At 51.7% G+C, this 19,027-nt stretch overlaps 2 pseudogenes; both read right to left on the reverse strand.

The window, feature by feature from the left end:
• Positions 1-683: 683 nt before the first annotated feature.
• On the reverse strand, positions 684-853 carry LOC118218541 (annotated as a pseudogene).
• Positions 854-12,386: 11,533 nt separating this feature from the next.
• On the reverse strand, positions 12,387-12,556 carry LOC118218542 (annotated as a pseudogene).
• Positions 12,557-19,027: the final 6,471 nt, after the last annotated feature.

Below are 19,027 nucleotides of genomic sequence, written 5' to 3' on the forward strand. Positions count from 1 at the left end.
GTCCTCCTAGCGCTGTCCTGGCTTCGGCGTTGGGGATTCAGCAGGCCGTGGTCACACCACTGGTACCTGCCTATCCCCAACGCTGTAGGTCCGGCCTGGTCCGCCGGTCCGATGCAGTGGACACAGCCGCGGTCAAGCCACTGGTTCTGCGCCACTACACCAGACCTTCAGAAAGAGAGAGAGGAAGTATAGGGAGAGAGAGAGAAGAGAGAGGCACGTCTGCTCTGATTACACACCAGAAACTCACGAGCCCACTGTCCTCCAGTAGAGGGCAGTAGACTCGTGAATAAATGAAGAGAAACCCGAGCACACGTGGCCTCTCGCCGTCACCAGCCGCCGTAGGCCCTCCCGGCCCGGAGCCGCAGGCCCGGAGTTGTCTGCCGGCGCCCCCGCGCGTTATCCGCGGAAGAGGGAGAGGAGACGCTATAACCGCCCGACTGGCAGAGGGCGCAAGCGAGCCACGGACCGCTGCAAACCGGCTCGCTAGCTGACTTACTTAACCAACTTCACTTACCCAGCTAGCTGACGAAGAATGATAGAAAGAAAGATAGACACATGATAAAACTATTTCTTTTATTTAAAAAAAAAAAACCCCCACAAGGATTCAGTTGCTTGTCCACTCCATGAAAAAGAAGAAGAAAAAGCAGCAGCAGCAGCTTTCGCCCTTCCTTTGCACCCAAAAATAGAGGCGCACCGTTCCCGGACGTACTGCAATACCGGGTCGATGCGTGGAGCGGACGGAGCAAGCTCCTTCTTCGACTCTCAGTCTCAAAAATCCGTTTAATATGTAGTCCCCAGATAGGGGACGTATCAGATATTAAACTGGTAAGAACAGATTTTTTTTTGAAATTTTTTTTTATTCACACACCAATACAGCACTCTTACTCAAAAACCCCCTTTTCCCCATTGTTTAGATTATATGTATGTGCACAAACTCACCTTTTCCTCTTTCCCTTCCAAACAAACCCCATAGTGCCAAAACCCTCCATTTCCGCCCCTTCCCGCTCACAAGTCCCAATGTCCCAAAGTCCATCTCTTCCATTTTGAAACAGAACAGGGCACAACCATGACAACACAAAATCTACACAATCACATCACTAGTTTCCACCGTTCCCATGCTGCATGAAAACCCCACCGCAGCACCTCCCACTGAAAACGGCGCTGTATATCCGCTTCCACCATCTCCCCCACCCCGCTCACCGTCCACCCTTGCTTCACCACCCCCCTCTCTCCCCGCGCCCCCCACTACTTCTGCTTCACCAAACTGATCAATAGAAGAACCAAAAGTTTCTCTCTTCCCTTCTTCCTCCGCAGTCCCTCCCCATAACACACCCTTTCCCAACTGAAATCCCCCAAAACACTATACATCCTCCCCATTAAACCCCAGACTTCCTGTGCAAACTTACAATTCCAGAACACATGCTGCACAGTTTCCTCTTCCTCCCCACAACCCACCCTCGAACAACACCGGTTTCTTGTTAGTCCGTGTCTGTATAGGACATCTTTGACTGGCAGTCACAAAAAGGGGTCAGAGAACGTATTGGCGGACGCCCTGTCACGCACTTAATTTTAAATTGTATATATTGTAACTAGCCTTACTAGGTGTTTTGATTTTATGGGTGGGAGTGTTACGTGCCAGGTTTGTTTTTTTCTTTCGGTCTCATTATTCCGTGAAGTCTGCTACGGGTCATTCCGCAATTGGTGAAGAAGAGGGAAGAGTGCGTTGTTTCCCCCCCAATCCTCTTCTGCGGACCTGCCTGGCGGCCAATGAGGAACAGACCCACACCTATATATATAGCGAATATTGTCAGTTACACCCCAGTGACTTGGATTTGAATGTTAGTTGCCTCCTGTATTACTATTGTGACTTCGTGCTATTTTGACTTCTGTGTATCGATCGTAATTTCTGAAAAGACTTCGAGTTTGGGTTTGCGTCTCTGGTTTGGTTGCTGGTTTTGTGTTGGGTTAGGAGTGGGATTTAAGTAGGTGTTTGTTTTCTTAACTGTCACTGTTAGTTTCACTTGTGTATATATATAAGGAGTGGGATTTAGGTAGGTGTTTTTTTTCTTAACTGTCACTGTTAGTTTCACTTGTGTATATGTATATATAGATACGGGCGTGTACCACCCTTGTATGTTTTTGTTCAGTTTAGAATAGCCAGTGTAGTTAGTTAGGTTCGGAAGATTTTCGGGTTTCAGTTAGTTAGTTTCTTTCATTTCTAGAATTGTTAATAGCTTATATATTTCTGTTTTGGTTATCTTCTTTTGTTTGGTACCGCCCAGTGTTTCCCCTCCTGTTTGTTCATTGTATAGATAATTAATTGTGTAAATAAAATGTAATCTTTAATGATCATTCATTTTTTTACTCCCCTGTACCCCTAGACCACAATGGGGACGTAACAAAATTGGGGGCTCGTCCGGGATCATTAATTACTCATTATTAATTATTTCCCGATACTTAATTGTCTGATTATTGTAGGTTAATATTTATTTGCGTCTTGGTTTTGGACGTTGCTTTGAGGTCCACAGTTGCGGTGTGTGTTGTCTTGTCGCCCTCTTGTGGCGATAGGGACCGCTGGAAATGGCTCTTTTTGATTTGGTTGGGTTTCTCCAGAATCCTACTTTAGAGCAGTTTGATAAGTGTCGCAAAGACGACCTTTTGTTATTGGCTGAACACTTTGGTATTGCGGTTTCTTGACAGGCGCTTAAGAAACATATTAAGGCCGTCGTATTAGAGGGGTTGGTTGAGCTGCGGGTCTTTGTGTTACCGGGTCTGCCTGATGCTGCTGCGTTTGAGGAGGATCCAGATGCATCTGTAGCTCCGCCAGCTAAATGCGATGTGGAGGCTGAACCTGAAGCGGAGGCTGAGGGCAAGCCTACACTGCCTGCATTTTCTCCCGTGTCAGCTGGGAGTCGGCGGTTCAGTGATGCTGATCCCCGTTTGAAGGTGCGCCTCGTTCGTCTCCAACTAGAGGCTCAGGAAAAGGCGGCGGCGAGGCAGGCAGAACTCAGTTTGAAATTGGAGATCCGCAGATTGGAGATTGAGGCTGAGACGGCGGTTAAGCTGCGGCAGCTTGAACTGGCGACAAAGCAAGTTGCGCCAGGTCCTGTCGCACAGTCTACCCCCTCAGTTTTCTCAAATGTTTCTCCTTTGTCCGATCCCCTGCAAACCACATTAGATGTTAGTAAGCACATTAGATTGGTACCGCAATTCCGAGAGACTGAAGTAGATTCATACTTCAGAGCATTTGAACGTATTGCAGCTTCGCTAAGATGGCCAAAGGATGTCTGGCCTCTCTTATTGCAATGCAAATTTATTGGCTAGGCCCAGGAGGTATGCTCTGCACTGTCGCTGGAAGACAGTTTACAGTATGACATGGTTAAAACTGCTGTTTTGTGTGCCTATGAGCTTGTCCCTGAGGCTTACAGACAGAAGTTCAGGAATCACAAGAAATCCCTGAATCAGACATTCGTTGAGTTCGCTAGAGAGAAAGGGGTTCTCTTTGATAAATGGTTCTCAGCTACTAAAGTCACTGACCTTACCTCTCTTCGTGAGTTGGTTCTTATCGAGGACTTTAAGAACTCCCTGCCGGAGCGTGTTGTTGTGTACTTGAATGAGCAAAAGGTTACTTTGCTGTCACAGGCAGCTGTCCAAGCGGACGAGTTTGTGTTAACTCACAAAACTGTGTTCATGTCTTCTCCTCGTGCTGCGTCTCGGAGCCGAGAAAAGCTCTAGTATTATGTCTTCTGTAAGACCTGACAATCGTCCTCGGCCAGTTTCCCCATGGGCAACGGAGTGGAAATGTTTTTACTGCCATAAGCCTGGTCACATAATTGCCGATTGTTTGGTTTTAAAGCGAAAGCAGCAGCGGCAGAGTACTGAACAGCCCAAGAGTGTTGGTTTAATTAAAACAGTCCCTAGTATTTCTGAACCTGTACCTAGCGCTGAGAATGTTCCTGACTCTGGTTATGAACCTTTTATTCTTAAGGGGTTTGTTTCGTTGTCCGGAGATCAGAAAGATCCGGTACCTGTAACTATGCTAAGGGATACTGGAGCGGCTCAGTCCTTCATTCTCTCTGATGTACTGCCTTTGTCCAGCGAGACTTTTAATGGTTCTCATGTTTTAGTGCAAGGCATTAACATGGGCTTTATGACGGTGCCGTTGCATACTATTCATTTGCAGTCAGAGCTAGTAAATGGCTTTGTGAAAGTGGGAGTAAGAGCCTCTTTACCCGTAAAAGGTGTTACTTTTATTTTGGGTAACGATCTTGCTGGTGGGAAGGTACTGCCGGTATTGGAAGTGGTGGACACACCAGACGCTAAGACTCACCCTGACGAATTAACTCGTACATTCCCAACTGTGTTTCCCGCATGTGCTGTCACCCGTGCCCAGTCTCGTAAAGCTGGAGATGTTGACTTGTCTGATTCCTTCCTAGCCTATTGTAGTGTGTGTTATAAACCTATATTGCTGTTTGCAATTTGTTTACAGATTTTGTTGAGTTTGTCGTTGACTATGTCCTGTTTATTTAGGCGCCTACTCACCCCCGGACCATGTGCACCCACAGGCCTCCCCTCCTGACTGCCTGGGAGGTTCCGTCCTGGAGAGGTGGGGGCAGGTGTTCTTGCCCCAGGCTTCCCCCCAGTCCCTGGAGGGCCCTGAGAGGAGGTTGATGCTCCAGATCCTTTAACATTACATTACATTACATTACATTATAGGCATTTAGCTGACGCTCTTATCCAGAGCGACTTACAACAGTGTAACCAAACTCAGGATCAAGTCCACTTAAGTCCATTGAACAAAATGCAGATAAAAAGCCTTTACTATGATAGCATACATTAAGGAGAAACAAGATAGTCTGAACCAAAAATTTTTTTTTTTTTTTTTTTTTTTTTTTTTTTTTTAATAGTTATGGGAGGGGGTTTAGGGAAGAGGAGAGAGGTACACAGAGAAGAGGTGCGTCTTGAGTTTCCGTTTGAAGGTGCTCAGACACTCTGCTGTTCTGACCTCCACTGGAAGATCGTTCCACCATCGTGGGGCCAGAACTGCAAAGAGTCGAGACCTTGTTGCTGCTCGTGTTGGGGGAGGAATCAGCCGCCCTGTAGTAGCCGATCGGAGCGATCTGGCCGGCTTGTAGGGTCTGATCATCTTCTGCAGATAACCAGGAGCTGACCCCTTGACTGCTTGGAAAGCAAGCACCAGTGTCTTAAACCGGATGCGAGCTTGCACTGGTAGCCAGTGGAGGGAGATGAGGAGGGGAGTGACGTGGGAGTCACGAGGGAGGTTGTAAACCAGACGTGCTGCTGCATTCTGGATGAGCTGAAGGGGTCTGGTGGCTGATGCTGGGAGGCCAGCCAGGAGGGAGTTGCAGTAGTCCAGACGTGACAGTATCATGGCCTGGACCAGGAGCTGTGTGGAATAATTGGTGAGGAGTGGTCTTATTCTGCGGATATTGTACAGGATGAACCTGCACGACCGGGTGGTTGCCGCGATATTCTCAGAGAGTGACAGCCTGTTGTCCAGCACAACTCCAAGATTTCGGGCACTCTGCGAAGGGTGTAGGGGAGTGTCTCCTAAAGAAATGGGCAGATGAGAAGTGGGAGAGGTAAGAGAAGGAATATGGAGAAGTTCCGTTTTGCTTGTGTTGAGCTTGAGCTGGTGTTTGGTCATCCAGCTCTGGATGTCACTCAGGCAGGCGGATATGCGATCGGAGACCTGAGTGTCTGTGGGAGAGAAAGAGTAGAAAAGTTGAATATCATCTGCATAGAGATGATATGACATGCCATGGGCGGCAATAACAGGGCCAAGGGACCTAGTATACAGAGAAAAGAGGAGGGGACCAAGGACAGAGCCCTGAGGGACCCCAGTTGTGAGGGGACGAGGAGCTGATACTGCACCGGCCCAGGCAACCTGGAAGGAGCGGCCGGAGAGATAGGACGCAATCCAGTTGAGGGCTGGTCCGCAAATTCCCAATTCTGTCAGGGAAGACAGAAGTGTAGGATGGTCAACGGTGTCGAAGGCAGCTGAGAGGTCAAGAAGAATTAGGACAGATGAACGGGATGCTGCGTGTGCTGCGTGGAGAGACTCAGTGACGGAGAGCAGGGCAGTCTCCGTCGAGTGACCGGGTCTGAAACCAGACTGCTGAGGGTCTTGGAGGTTATGCTTAGAAAGAAAAGAGGAAAGTTGGTTAGACGCAGCACGTTCGAGAGTTTTAGATAGGAATGGAAGAAGGGATACCGGTCTGTAGTTCTGGGTGAGGCAGGGGTCCAGTGTTGGTTTTTTCAGAATGGGGGTGATGTGGGCTCTTTTGAAAGATGACGGGAAGGTGCCAGAAGTCAGGGAGGAGTTAATCAGGTGGGCGATGAAGGGGATGATCTCTGGTGAGATCAGCTGGAGGAGGGTAGAGGGGAGGGGATCAAGGGCACAGGTGGTGGGACGGTGGGAGAGCAAGAGTTGGGAGACATCAGGGAGAGAGAGTGGGGAGAAGGTGGAGAATGTGGGGAGGGTCATAGAGGGGATGGGGGGAGGAAAGGGTGGGGAGTCGGGAGGGTCAAGGGAGCTGCGGATGAGTGTGACCTTTGCTTCGAAGAAGGCTGCGAAGTCTTCAGCAGTAAGGGAGGTCTGAGTTGGAGGTGAGGGTTTACTGAGGAGAGAGGAGAAAATTGAAAACAGTTGCCTGGGGTTAGCAATAGATTTGTGTATTTTAGAGTGGTAGTATGTTGCCTTGGCAGTGGCAACTGCTGAGGAGAAGGAGTTCAGTAGGGACTGGTAGGCAGAGAGGTCCGTTGGCATTCTAGACTTCTTCCAGTTCCGCTCTGCTGCACGCAGGGCAGTCCTGGAAGATCGCAGAACGTCAGTCAGCCACGGGCATGGAGGAGATGGGCGTGTGGGCCTGGAGACAAGAGGACAGAGGGTATTAATGGCAGTGGAGAGTGATGATAGCAGGGTGTCAGAGGCCGAGTCAGAGGGAAGGGCAGAGAAGACATCAAGAGGGGGGAGGGAGGCAGTGACACAGGGGGCAAGAGAGGAGGGAGAAAGGGCGCACAGGTTACGGCGGACAGAGACAGTAGGGCTGGGTGGAGAGAAGGGGTGTGGGTGGGAGGGAAGGGGGAGTGAGAAGGAAACAAAATGATGATCAGAGGTATGGAGAGGGGTGACGTTTAGGCCAGTGCAGGTGGTGTTCCTCAAAAATACGAGGTCGAGGAGGTTGCCAGCCTTGTGGGTTGGGGGAGAGTGCTGGAGGGAGAGGTCGAAGGAGTGGAGTAGTGGAAGGAAGGCTGCAGACTGGGAGGCTTCAAGGTGAATATTGAAGTCTCCGAGGAGGATGAGGGGGGCACCATTCTCAGGGAAGGAGCTGAGCAGGATGTCAAGCTCTTCCAGAAAATTTCCCAGGGGACCTGGGGGGCGGTAGATGACAGAAATAAACAGGTTAGATGGGTGAGTCACATGTACAGAGTGGTGTTCAAAACTGGACAGAGAGAGGTGAGAGTGGAGAACAGAGAAATTCCAGGAGCGGGAGAGAAGTAAACCTGTGCCACCACCACGGCCTGATGGCCGGGGTGTGTGGGAGAATGAGAATGAGGAGGATAGCGCGGTTGGGGTAGAAGAGTTGTCAGGGCTGATCCAGGTCTCTGTGAGGGCCAGGAACTGGAGAGACAGGTGGGAAGCGTAGGCGGAGATGAAGTCGGCTTTTCGGGTTGCCGACTGGCAGTTCCAGAGTCCCCCAGCGAGGGTGGCATTCTGGCTGGTAGCTGGTTGCAGGTCGCGGAGGTTGGATGGGTTTCTCTGTCGTGTGGGCCCGCGACGCTGGAAGCGGGTTCGGAAGGGGAGAGAGCATACTGGGATGGGGAGGGAGCGCATAAAATGTGACGGAGCGACGCTATGCGTCGCTCTAAAAGCCCTATTGTTGTGCAAATGCACCTGAAACTAATGACACAATTAAAAACAATAAATCAATAAAATTAGCTTCACAAAAGAAGGTAGTTCCTAACCGACGCACGTGACCTCAATTACAAGCAATTCTATAACGCCAAACAGCTGATTCGACTAACCGCGTAAAACCCTACTGCACGCAATACAAGTAAAAACTTAAAATCTACTTATCACGCAACGGAACCGGTAGCAGACGCGAAGCACACGAGTTGGTTACACTTCTGGTGTCTAACCAGAGAACCACAGTTAAAATACCCACGTCGCTCTAAAAGCCCTATTATTGTGCAAATGCACCTGAAACTAATGACACAATTAAAAACAATAAATCAATAAAATTAGCTTCACAAAAGAAGGTAGTTCCTAACCGACGCACGTGACCTCAATTACAAGCAATTCTATAACGCCAAACAGCTGATTCGACTAACCGCGTAAAACCCTACTGCACGCAATACAAGTAAAAACTTAAAATCTACTTATCACGCAACGGAACCGGTAGCAGACGCGAAGCACACGAGTTGGTTACACTTCTTGTTTACAAGAAGGGTGGTGAGGCTCTGCCGAGTCCGTGCGATCTCACTGCTAACATCCAGGCCTCGGGACTGGAGGAGGCTCAGTCTCTGGAGGGCAGCATTGTGCCGTACAAAAACTGCCCTCCTTTCCTTCGCCTTCCTCCGCCCGACTGCCCGGAAGTAGCCTCGCACTCGCTCCTTCACCATCTCCCACCACTCCACCGGGGAGTCAAAGAGATGTTTCAGACTCACCCACTCCAGGTAACGTCTCGAGAAGGAGAGTCGCACCTGGGGGTCTTGGAGATGGCTGATGTTCATCCGCCAGAGCCCCTTACCCACGGTTATGGACTTCTTCCAGGTCAGGGACACGGTCACCATGTGGTGGTCCGAGAAGTGCACCGCCTGGATGGAATAAGCGGGCACCCCCAGGCCTGGGGAGAGCAGAAACAAATCGATCCTCGAAGAAGAGCTTCCGGAAGAACTCACCCACGTGTGTTGGGGGGGAGAGGCGCCCCCGGCGTCGCGGAGGGAGAAGTCTTCTATGAGGGACCGCAGTAGGTCGCTGGAGCGGTCCCGTCTGGGTCTGCTGCGGTCCTCATCTGTCAAGGCACAGTTGAAATCCCCCCCCACGACAACCGGCATTGTGCAATGGATTAATGAAGGTAATTTTGTGAAAAGGGAGACTCTCTCGGCCACGCTGGTGGGGCCGTACACGTTGATCACCCTGAGTGGGGAACCCCCGACATCGAAGTCGGTGACGAGGATTCGCCCACTCTCTACTACGCTGCTGGATGTTATACGTACGTAGGGGTTTTTCACCAACGTGCCGACCCCATCAGCTCTGGCGATGTTGGAGCCAGACCAGAGAGAGTCTCCCATTCTCCATCCCTCCCTCAGAACGCCATCCAACTCCCGGAACGGAATACCACATTCCTGGAGCAGGATGACGTCTGAGGGGACCTGTGACAGGATGGAGAAGACTGTATGGCGTTTGAAAGGGTCTTTTATGCTTCGGGTGTTTAGTGATGAGAGTGTTATTGTGTGATCCATAGTTTTATTGTTGTGTGTGATTTATTTACCAATATTACTGTTAGCTATTTGTTTGCAAATGTTGTTTAGTTTGTCGTTTACTGTGTCCTGTTTATTGAGGCGCCTACTCACCCCCGGACCATGTACACTCACAGGCCTCCCCTCCTGACTGCCTGGGAGGTTCCGTCCTGGAGAGGTGGGGGCAGATGGTCTTGCCCCAGGCTTCCCCCCAGTCCCTGGAGGGCCCTGAGAGGAGGTTGCTGTTCCAGATCCTTTAACAGGGTCTGGACCGGAGACTGGCTGGTCCCTAATGGTTTTTGGTTGTGTGGTGGTGGTGGTATGTAGAACTTCAGTGCAATGTACTGGCGGTGGTGTGGGTGGTTTTGTAGGGCGGGGAGGGGGCTCGGGCCTGGCTGTAGTTTGTGTACTATGTGCCGGTTTTGAGTTTAACTGTTTTAAAGGTTTTGTGAATTTAGATGTGTGGCGAACTATTGCTGGGTTGGGAGGTTGCGGTTGTTGTTTTACTATTGTGGGTGATCTGATACGTTTGCCCTTTTTCTTCCTAGCTTGTTGCCAAGGAGTAATGGAATCCGAATCTGAGGTTGAGGAGTCTGACTCCAACACCACAATGGGGGTGTCAGAGTCAGGCTCCTCCTTAATAGTGACAGTGGCGGGATTGGTGGGGTCTAGAGCAGGGGACGCTGTGGAGTTGGGGGTTCCGGCGGTGGGGATACAGAGGGTAGGGTCTTGTGCTGAGGTGTGTGCGTGTGGGGTTGGGCTTCCAGGCTGGGAGGGGGTAGGGGTGGGTGGTCTGGTGCGTGGCATGGGGGTGGGCGGGGGAGGCGGTGGGGCCGAAGGGGGGGCAGCAGATGGAGGAGGGGGTGCGGTGCTCCTAGCCCTGTTCGCGTACGAGAGGGGACAGTCTCTAAAGAGATGCCCCCTCGCTCCGCAGAGGTTACAGGGCTTCGGATCACGGCATGCCCTGGTCTCGTGTTCGCCGCCGCACGTCTTACACTTGACCACTGTGCAGGCTGCGGCTAAGTGACCTAACTCGCCGCAGTTCCTGCACAGCTTGGGCATGCCGTAATAGAACACCGCCCCCCTGTGTCTCCCCAGCGTGATGGAGCTGGGGATGTGGCATACCCCCCCAAGTGCAGAGGGGTCGGGCTTGAGCTGGACCAGCCATTTCCTGGCTCCGGTCCAGACTCCGTCCTCATCAAGGACTCTCCGGGCTTCAGATCTAACAAGACCATACCTGCCCAACCACGTACTCACATCGTGGTCCTGCACAGCTTCGTTATAAAACTGTACAGTGACCACCTTGTTTTCGGTGTCGGACAGGGGCTCTACATCAAAAACACTGAGGGGAGCCTTACCCTTCCCCTCTCTATAGAGGTTCCAGAACCTCTCCAGGATGTTTGCAGACCTGAAACTAATCTCAAAAAATGTCTGCATTGCCCGGAACCTTCACCAGGCAGTTCAGGTCGCCAGGCACAAATCCCATGGCTCGCTGAAGCACTGCCCGGCTGAACTCTAGGCGGGTCATACCTGTCACTCTCCTGTTGACGTTGGGGGCAGCGGCATTGCTTGCCCCCCCAGTAGCTGCTGGCTCTGCGGCGCCCCTTGCGGCTGCGCCCTTCGCCCCTTGTGCCACCTGGGGGGGACCACTAGCACCGCTGCCCCCTTCTCCGCTGTTCTGTAACGTCATTCGGACGGCGTTGTGGCGTCGGACTCCTGGCTGTGCTCCCGTAGCCATCCTCCCTCTCTCTCAGGCCGGACCTAAGTGGGTGGAAGAAGCACAGGAACAGCGCTAAGAGATGTTGGTCCTTCCAAGGGGGACCAAACGTTGCCGCACCAAGGGAGCTGATCAGAAGTCAGCTCCACAAGGGGCAGTGGGACCTCCCTTCCGGTAGCCGGCACCAGGCGTTGATCCAAGACGCTGGTCTCGCTGGATCCGGGTGCCGCCGCCGTCGTTGGATGGAGGTCCTCGGGTCCCCCGTCTGCCTGCTCCTCGGCCTCGTCCTCCGGGTCCACCCGATGGTCCTGCTGCGGCCTGGAGAGCAAAGGAGGGGAGCCAGGAAGCGAGGGCGAAGTCTCGATGAAGATGGAATAGCCCGGAGAGCGAGCCGCTACGGGCCTTCTCTCCGGGCGGCGCTGAACTCCCCTCTGGTCTCCGGCGATGGTCGTCCGCAGCAGTGGTGTGGTCCCCGGATGGCGGGAGTCTTCTGGCAGGGGTCCTCCTAGCGCTGTCCTGGCTTCGGCGTTGGGGATTCAGCAGGCCGTGGTCACACCACTGGTACCTGCCTATCCCCAACGCTGTAGGTCCGGCCTGGTCCGCCGGTCCGATGCAGTGGACACAGCCGCGGTCAAGCCACTGGTTCTGCGCCACTACACCAGACCTTCAGAAAGAGAGAGAGGAAGTATAGGGAGAGAGAGAGAAGAGAGAGGCACGTCTGCTCTGATTACACACCAGAAACTCACGAGCCCACTGTCCTCCAGTAGAGGGCAGTAGACTCGTGAATAAATGAAGAGAAACCCGAGCACACGTGGCCTCTCGCCGTCACCAGCCGCCGTAGGCCCTCCCGGCCCGGAGCCGCAGGCCCGGAGTTGTCTGCCGGCGCCCCCGCGCGTTATCCGCGGAAGAGGGAGAGGAGACGCTATAACCGCCCGACTGGCAGAGGGCGCAAGCGAGCCACGGACCGCTGCAAACCGGCTCGCTAGCTGACTTACTTAACCAACTTCACTTACCCAGCTAGCTGACGAAGAATGATAGAAAGAAAGATAGACACATGATAAAACTATTTCTTTTATTTAAAAAAAAAAAAACCCCCACAAGGATTCAGTTGCTTGTCCACTCCATGAAAAAGAAGAAGAAAAAGCAGCAGCAGCAGCTTTCGCCCTTCCTTTGCACCCAAAAATAGAGGCGCACCGTTCCCGGACGTACTGCAATACCGGGTCGATGCGTGGAGCGGACGGAGCAAGCTCCTTCTTCGACTCTCAGTCTCAAAAATCCGTTTAATATGTAGTCCCCAGATAGGGGACGTATCAGATATTAAACTGGTAAGAACAGATTTTTTTTTGAAATTTTTTTTTATTCACACACCAATACAGCACTCTTACTCAAAAACCCCCTTTTCCCCATTGTTTAGATTATATGTATGTGCACAAACTCACCTTTTCCTCTTTCCCTTCCAAACAAACCCCATAGTGCCAAAACCCTCCATTTCCGCCCCTTCCCGCTCACAAGTCCCAATGTCCCAAAGTCCATCTCTTCCATTTTGAAACAGAACAGGGCACAACCATGACAACACAAAATCTACACAATCACATCACTAGTTTCCACCGTTCCCATGCTGCATGAAAACCCCACCGCAGCACCTCCCACTGAAAACGGCGCTGTATATCCGCTTCCACCATCTCCCCCACCCCGCTCACCGTCCACCCTTGCTTCACCACCCCCCTCTCTCCCCGCGCCCCCCACTACTTCTGCTTCACCAAACTGATCAATAGAAGAACCAAAAGTTTCTCTCTTCCCTTCTTCCTCCGCAGTCCCTCCCCATAACACACCCTTTCCCAACTGAAATCCCCCAAAACACTATACATCCTCCCCATTAAACCCCAGACTTCCTGTGCAAACTTACAATTCCAGAACACATGCTGCACAGTTTCCTCTTCCTCCCCACAACCCACCCTCGAACAACACCGGTTTCTTGTTAGTCCGTGTCTGTATAGGACATCTTTGACTGGCAGTCACAAAAAGGGGTCAGAGAACGTATTGGCGGACGCCCTGTCACGCACTTAATTTTAAATTGTATATATTGTAACTAGCCTTACTAGGTGTTTTGATTTTATGGGTGGGAGTGTTACGTGCCAGGTTTGTTTTTTTCTTTCGGTCTCATTATTCCGTGAAGTCTGCTACGGGTCATTCCGCAATTGGTGAAGAAGAGGGAAGAGTGCGTTGTTTCCCCCCCAATCCTCTTCTGCGGACCTGCCTGGCGGCCAATGAGGAACAGACCCACACCTATATATATAGCGAATATTGTCAGTTACACCCCAGTGACTTGGATTTGAATGTTAGTTGCCTCCTGTATTACTATTGTGACTTCGTGCTATTTTGACTTCTGTGTATCGATCGTAATTTCTGAAAAGACTTCGAGTTTGGGTTTGCGTCTCTGGTTTGGTTGCTGGTTTTGTGTTGGGTTAGGAGTGGGATTTAAGTAGGTGTTTGTTTTCTTAACTGTCACTGTTAGTTTCACTTGTGTATATATATAAGGAGTGGGATTTAGGTAGGTGTTTTTTTTCTTAACTGTCACTGTTAGTTTCACTTGTGTATATGTATATATAGATACGGGCGTGTACCACCCTTGTATGTTTTTGTTCAGTTTAGAATAGCCAGTGTAGTTAGTTAGGTTCGGAAGATTTTCGGGTTTCAGTTAGTTAGTTTCTTTCATTTCTAGAATTGTTAATAGCTTATATATTTCTGTTTTGGTTATCTTCTTTTGTTTGGTACCGCCCAGTGTTTCCCCTCCTGTTTGTTCATTGTATAGATAATTAATTGTGTAAATAAAATGTAATCTTTAATGATCATTCATTTTTTTACTCCCCTGTACCCCTAGACCACAATGGGGACGTAACAAAATTGGGGGCTCGTCCGGGATCATTAATTACTCATTATTAATTATTTCCCGATACTTAATTGTCTGATTATTGTAGGTTAATATTTATTTGCGTCTTGGTTTTGGACGTTGCTTTGAGGTCCACAGTTGCGGTGTGTGTTGTCTTGTCGCCCTCTTGTGGCGATAGGGACCGCTGGAAATGGCTCTTTTTGATTTGGTTGGGTTTCTCCAGAATCCTACTTTAGAGCAGTTTGATAAGTGTCGCAAAGACGACCTTTTGTTATTGGCTGAACACTTTGGTATTGCGGTTTCTTGACAGGCGCTTAAGAAACATATTAAGGCCGTCGTATTAGAGGGGTTGGTTGAGCTGCGGGTCTTTGTGTTACCGGGTCTGCCTGATGCTGCTGCGTTTGAGGAGGATCCAGATGCATCTGTAGCTCCGCCAGCTAAATGCGATGTGGAGGCTGAACCTGAAGCGGAGGCTGAGGGCAAGCCTACACTGCCTGCATTTTCTCCCGTGTCAGCTGGGAGTCGGCGGTTCAGTGATGCTGATCCCCGTTTGAAGGTGCGCCTCGTTCGTCTCCAACTAGAGGCTCAGGAAAAGGCGGCGGCGAGGCAGGCAGAACTCAGTTTGAAATTGGAGATCCGCAGATTGGAGATTGAGGCTGAGACGGCGGTTAAGCTGCGGCAGCTTGAACTGGCGACAAAGCAAGTTGCGCCAGGTCCTGTCGCACAGTCTACCCCCTCAGTTTTCTCAAATGTTTCTCCTTTGTCCGATCCCCTGCAAACCACATTAGATGTTAGTAAGCACATTAGATTGGTACCGCAATTCCGAGAGACTGAAGTAGATTCATACTTCAGAGCATTTGAACGTATTGCAGCTTCGCTAAGATGGCCAAAGGATGTCTGGCCTCTCTTATTGCAATGCAAATTTATTGGCTAGGCCCAGGAGGTATGCTCTGCACTGTCGCTGGAAGACAGTTTACAGTATGACATGGTTAAAACTGCTGTTTTGTGTGCCTATGAGCTTGTCCCTGAGGCTTACAGACAGAAGTTCAGGAATCACAAGAAATCCCTGAATCAGACATTCGTTGAGTTCGCTAGAGAGAAAGGGGTTCTCTTTGATAAATGGTTCTCAGCTACTAAAGTCACTGACCTTACCTCTCTTCGTGAGTTGGTTCTTATCGAGGACTTTAAGAACTCCCTGCCGGAGCGTGTTGTTGTGTACTTGAATGAGCAAAAGGTTACTTTGCTGTCACAGGCAGCTGTCCAAGCGGACGAGTTTGTGTTAACTCACAAAACTGTGTTCATGTCTTCTCCTCGTGCTGCGTCTCGGAGCCGAGAAAAGCTCTAGTATTATGTCTTCTGTAAGACCTGACAATCGTCCTCGGCCAGTTTCCCCATGGGCAACGGAGTGGAAATGTTTTTACTGCCATAAGCCTGGTCACATAATTGCCGATTGTTTGGTTTTAAAGCGAAAGCAGCAGCGGCAGAGTACTGAACAGCCCAAGAGTGTTGGTTTAATTAAAACAGTCCCTAGTATTTCTGAACCTGTACCTAGCGCTGAGAATGTTCCTGACTCTGGTTATGAACCTTTTATTCTTAAGGGGTTTGTTTCGTTGTCCGGAGATCAGAAAGATCCGGTACCTGTAACTATGCTAAGGGATACTGGAGCGGCTCAGTCCTTCATTCTCTCTGATGTACTGCCTTTGTCCAGCGAGACTTTTAATGGTTCTCATGTTTTAGTGCAAGGCATTAACATGGGCTTTATGACGGTGCCGTTGCATACTATTCATTTGCAGTCAGAGCTAGTAAATGGCTTTGTGAAAGTGGGAGTAAGAGCCTCTTTACCCGTAAAAGGTGTTACTTTTATTTTGGGTAACGATCTTGCTGGTGGGAAGGTACTGCCGGTATTGGAAGTGTTGGACACACCAGACGCTAAGACTCACCCTGACGAATTAACTCGTACATTCCCAACTGTGTTTCCCGCATGTGCTGTCACCCGTGCCCAGTCTCGTAAAGCTGGAGATGTTGACTTGTCTGATTCCTTCCTAGCCTATTGTAGTGTGTGTTATAAACCTATATTGCTGTTTGCAATTTGTTTACAGATTTTGTTGAGTTTGTCGTTGACTATGTCCTGTTTATTTAGGCGCCTACTCACCCCCGGACCATGTGCACCCACAGGCCTCCCCTCCTGACTGCCTGGGAGGTTCCGTCCTGGAGAGGTGGGGGCAGGTGTTCTTGCCCCAGGCTTCCCCCCAGTCCCTGGAGGGCCCTGAGAGGAGGTTGATGCTCCAGACCTTTAACAGGGTCTGGACCGGAGGCTGGCTGGTCCCTAATAATTGTTGGTTGGGCAGTGATGGAAGTGTGTAAGGTTTCTGTGCGATGTACGGACGATGGTGTAGGTGACTTTGTAGGGCGGGGAGGGGGCTCAGGCCTGGCTGCAGGTTGTGTGCTATGTACCGGTTTTGAATTTAACTGTTTCAATGGTTTTGTAGATTTAGTTGTTATGTGGCGAACTATTGCTTGGTTGGGAGGTTGACTAGGTTGTTGTTGTGCTGTTGTAGGTGATCGGATGCGTTTGCCCTTCTTCTTCCTAATTTTTTGCCACGGTGTGATAGAGTCTGATTCTGAGGTTGAGGAGTCCGACACAATGGGGGTGTCGGAGTCAGGCTCCTCCTTAACAGTGACGGTGACGGGGTTGGTGGGGCCTAGGTCAGCAGAGGACACTGTGGAATTGGGGGTTCCGGCGGTGGGGATACAGAGGGTAGGGTCTTGTGCTGAGGTGTGTGCGTGTGGGGTTGGGCTTCCAGGCTGGGAGGGGGTAGGGGTGGGTGGTCTGGTGCGTGGCATGGGGGTGGGCGGGGGAGGCGGTGGGGCCGAAGGGGGGGCAGCAGATGGAGGAGGGGGTGCGGTGCTCCTAGCCCTGTTCGCGTACGAGAGGGGACAGTCTCTAAAGAGATGCCCCCTCGCTCCGCAGAGGTTACAGGGCTTCGGATCACGGCATGCCCTGGTCTCGTGTTCGCCGCCGCACGTCTTACACTTGACCACTGTGCAGGCTGCGGCTAAGTGACCTAACTCGCCGCAGTTCCTGCACAGCTTGGGCATGCCGTAATAGAACACCGTCCCCCTGTGTCTCCCCAGCGTGATGGAGCTGGGGATGTGGCATACCCCCCCAAGTGCAGAGGGGTCGGGCTTGAGCTGGACCAGCCATTTCCTGGCTCCGGTCCAGACTCCGTCCTCATCAAGGACTCTCCGGGCTTCAGATCTAACAAGACCATACCTGCCCAACCACGTACTCACATCGTGGTCCTGCACAGCTTCGTTATAAAACTGTACAGTGACCACCTTGTTTTCGGTGTCGGACAGGGGCTCTACATCAAAAACACTGAGGGGAGCCTTACCCTTCCCCTCTCTATAGAGGTTCCAGAACCTCTCCAGGATGTTTGCAGACCTGAAACTAATCTCAAAAATGTCTGCATTGCCCGGAACCTTCACCAGGCAGTTCAGGTCGCCAGGCACAAATCCCATGGCTCGCTGAAGCACTGCCCGGCTGAACTCTAGGCGGGTCATACCTGTCACTCTCCTGTTGACGTTGGGGGCAGCGGCATTGCTTGCCCCCCCAGTAGCTGCTGGCTCTGCGGCGCCCCTTGCGGCTGCGCCCTTCGCCCCTTGTGCCACCTGGGGGGGACCACTAGCACCGCTGCCCCCTTCTCCGCTGTTCTGTAACGTCATTCGGACGGCGTTGTGGCGTCGGACTCCTGGCTGTGCTCCCGTAGCCATCCTCCCTCTCTCTCAGGCCGGACCTAAGTGGGTGGAAGAAGCACAGGAACAGCGCTAAGAGATGTTGGTCCTTCCAAGGGGGACCAAACATTGCCGCACCAAGGGAGCTGATCAGAAGTCAGCTCCACAAGGGGCAGTGGGACCTCCCTTCCGGTAGCCGGCACCAGGCGTTGATCCAAGACGCTGGTCTCGCTGGATCCGGGTGCCGCCGCCGTCGTTGGATGGAGGTCCTCGGGTCCCCCGTCTGCCTGCTCCTCTGCCTCGTCCTCCGGGTCCACCCGATGGTCCTGCTGCGGCCTGGAGAGCAAAGGAGGGGAGCCAGGAAGCGAGGGCGAAGTCTCGATGAAGATGGAATAGCCCGGAGAGCGAGCCGCTACGGGCCTTCTCTCCGGGCGGCGCTGAACTCCCCTCTGGTCTCCGGCGATGGTCGTCCGCAGCAGTGGTGTGGTCCCCGGATGGCGGGAGTCTTCTGGCAGGGGTCCTCCTAGCGCTGTCCTGGCTTCGGCGTTGGGGATTCAGCAGGCCGTGGTCACACCACTGGTACCTGCCTATCCCCAACGCTGTAGGTCCGGCCTGGTCCGCCGGTCCGATGCAGTGGACACAGCCGCGGTCAAGCCACTGGTTCTGCGCCACTACACCAGACCTTCAGAAAGAGAGAGGGGAAGTATAGGGAGAGAGAGAGAAGAGAGAGGCACGTCTGCTCTGATTACACACCAGAAACTCACGAGCCCACTGTCCTCCAGTAGAGGGCAGTAGACTCGTGAATAAATGAAGAGAAACCCGAGCACACGTGGCCTCTCGCCGTCACCAGCCGCCGTAGGCCCTCCCGGCCCGGAGCCGCAGGCCCGGAGTTGTCTGCCGGCGCCCCCGCGCGTTATCCGCGGAAGAGGGAGAGGAGATGCTATAACCGCCCGACTGGCAGAGGGCGCAAGCGAGCCACGGACCGCTGCAAACCGGCTCGCTAGCTGACTTACTTAACCAACTTCACTTACCCAGCTAGCTGACGAAGAATGATAGAAAGAAAGATAGACACATGATAAAACTATTTCTTTTATTTTTAAAAAAAAACCCCCACAAGGACTCAGTTGCTTGTCCACTCCATGAAAAAGAAGAAGAAAAAGCAGCAGCAGCAGCTTTCGCCCTTCCTTTGCACCCAAAAA

This window comes from Anguilla anguilla, chromosome 18, assembly GCF_013347855.1.
Source record: "Anguilla anguilla isolate fAngAng1 chromosome 18, fAngAng1.pri, whole genome shotgun sequence".
Taxonomy (NCBI): domain Eukaryota; kingdom Metazoa; phylum Chordata; class Actinopteri; order Anguilliformes; family Anguillidae; genus Anguilla; species Anguilla anguilla.